The following is a 2948-nucleotide window of genomic DNA, read 5'->3' on the forward strand; positions in this document are numbered from 1 at the left end:
TTTCTACTAGGTGATTATCAACCTTCTTTCCTACATACTACATTACTATTTTCATAATAAAAGTATTACTAACATCTACTTAATTGTCATTAAATTGCTTAACCACAAAGTTCCTGTATTTCCTTTCTTTGAAGCTATGAGGCATAAGGCCCAACCTGGCTAATTGCTGCAGGAAATGTAGATCATTAAGTTTTGACCACCTTTCACTTATGTTCACTATTCTCTGCCTATTCACGTAGGTGCTTGTATGTAATAGTGGGGGTTTGTGGGTTCTGGCTAGTAATTGATTGTGGTGAGGTCTAAAGAGGACAGTCAGCTTCACTTTAGTTTGTTATCTGCTTTTGTGATCTCATAAATGCAGTTACTTTGTACTTCGATTTTCTGTGAATGGGAGTGGTTCATACAATTCCCTTTGAATTCAATCCACTGAAGCTGAAAACAATTGTTGCTAGACCAATTTTTCCCTAAGGTTTGTAACGCTCATAGCAAAAGCTGTGACTATGGCAATATTATATATATTTTACAAGTGAATTCAGAATTATCCTAGGCTAAGAAGGTTTTAAAGCACTTCCAAGCAGGTTTAGAAAGTAGTTGCTTCTGCTCTCATCCCAAGCACAGTGGAAATGAAATCAAAGGATACCAAGTAGTGGAAGAAAAAGAGGGACAGTTGCAGCTTTCTGTGTGACTGGTTATGGTTCAAAAGGTCAGATTGTATCAACCCTGACTTGTCCTGAACAACTTCAACCACCCCCACAAGTGGTACAGCATGCCATATTACATCCATATGCGCAAGCAGAACTTGAAGACTTGGGGACCTGTTCCTGACAGAAGTTGTCAGAGTGGATGACTCTAGATGACTATAACCATATGGCTCCTATGGTTATAGGTTATAGTTGTAGATGGCGTTGTCCTATTGGTGTCGGGGGAGGGGGGGCGGGAATGAGTAAATTGTTGTCTGTAACTTCTCATTCCTCCCTATGGCAGCACTTACAGAACACCAGATCCGCACCAGGCAATTGTTCCTCAGTGGATGGTCAATGGGAGCTCTGAATAAATTTATGAATGCTGATTCTATAATAAGCTGTAATATCTTAGTAGGAAGAAAGAGGTATGTTTTCAAGGTGGAACAGTGCTCAAAATTTAAAAGGCTTGATAAGGTTTTACAGTAATATACAGGAAACATGACAGATGACAAGTTATGCCTCTACTAGTATAATTTTTGTTTAAAGCTAGAGAAATATTTGTAAGGCTGCTTATTACAAGCACTGAATGTAAAGTGTTTTGTCTTCTAGATCAAGATTCTATTTATTACTAGGAAAAGTAGCAAAAATCAAGATAAAATAATTCATTTGACAAGAAAATTAAGGAAAGAAGACCAGGCAATTATCACTGAATGTAAATATTGAATATAATGAAGACTCAGTACAAACAATGCATGCACAAAGTTAAAAACAATGTGGGTTGTTCAAACTAATAAAACACACTTGTCCTAAAATCAAACCAACAAACAAAATCTTGTTTTGGATCAAAGACCTCAAGCTGTGTTCTAAAGTGGTGTTGGTAGGTGAGGGCCACTCTGTTAGGACATTCCCTGGATGTGGTTGCCAAGGCTATAAATTTTTAGGACAGTAGAAAACCTCATCTTTTTCACAGAGCCACAGGTAGATTCAAACAACTGACCCTACAGTTAGCAGGCCAACTTGTAACCTATACACACCAGGGCTCCTTGCCCTAAAGTCTATACCCAACTAAAAAAATTCACTGCCTTCAAGTCAATTTGAACTCATAGAAACACTGTAAGGCAGAAAAGAACTACTCTAAGAGTAGGGTCAAGATCTACATTTTCTGAATACATTAGAGAATGTAGATCTTTACAGGAGCAGATAGCTTCTTCTTACTTCCTTAGAGCACCTGGTGGATTCAAATCACTAACCTTATAATTAGTAGCCTGATGTTTAGCACACTATGGCACCAGGTTCCCTTAAAGCCTGTATGTTATTATTTTTGCTTGTGTCATCAAGTGATTTCCAAATCATCATTGTTAAATGCTTTCCAGTTGGTTCTAACCCATAGCAACTCTGTATAGGGTTTCTAAGGAGTGGGTGGTGAGTTTGAACTGCCAACCTTGTTTTACAAACTGACCTTGCAGTTTAGCACAGTGCCACACCAGGACTCCTTCAGAATCATAACAACCCTGTAGGGATTCCTAGAGGGACTGGTGGGTCTGAATCTCTGATCTTGTGGTTTGGGTCCAGTGAGAATTCTAAAGCACCACACCAGGACTCCATAAAATCAGTATGTTGCTGTTAAATACCATCCAGTCCAATCCAAGAATCCAGGTGTGGCACTGTGGGTTGATGCGCTGGACTGCACAGTAGGTCTGAACATCAAGGTTATGGTTCAAGCTCATCCGCTGTTTCTTGGGAACCCTATACAGGGTCACTACAGGTCAGAACAGATTCTATGGCACTTAAGAATAACAACAAGGAGTTGGTTCCAACCCATAGTGGACCGCCGATCTTACAATTCAATCTGAACTTGTTGCCAGTGCTTATCCTACAGCAGCACACCAGGGCTCATGTTATGGATTCTTCTTATCGTTGATCAGTGCTGTCGAGTGGGCTCCGAATCTTAGCAACCATAGAAGGAAAAGAATAAATAAATAAATAAATAAATAAATAAATAAATAAATAAATAAATAAATAAATAAACAACAATAACAACAAAAACCTAAGTGTCCACAAAGCAGAGGTGAAATTTGTGAAAAGAGAGTTATTCAGAGTTAAAGAATAGTGTTGTTGTTAATTGCCATTGTTGTTGTTGTCAGGAGCCATCGAGTCAGAACTGACTCATAACGACCCCATGCACAGCAGAACGAAACAATGTCCGATCCTGGGCCAACATCACTACCACTGCCACACTTGACGCCATCAATGATGCCACCTGGC

Source organism: Chrysochloris asiatica, unplaced genomic scaffold (assembly GCF_000296735.1).
Source record: "Chrysochloris asiatica unplaced genomic scaffold, ChrAsi1.0 scaffold00033, whole genome shotgun sequence".
NCBI classification, from domain to species: Eukaryota; Metazoa; Chordata; class Mammalia; order Afrosoricida; family Chrysochloridae; genus Chrysochloris; species Chrysochloris asiatica.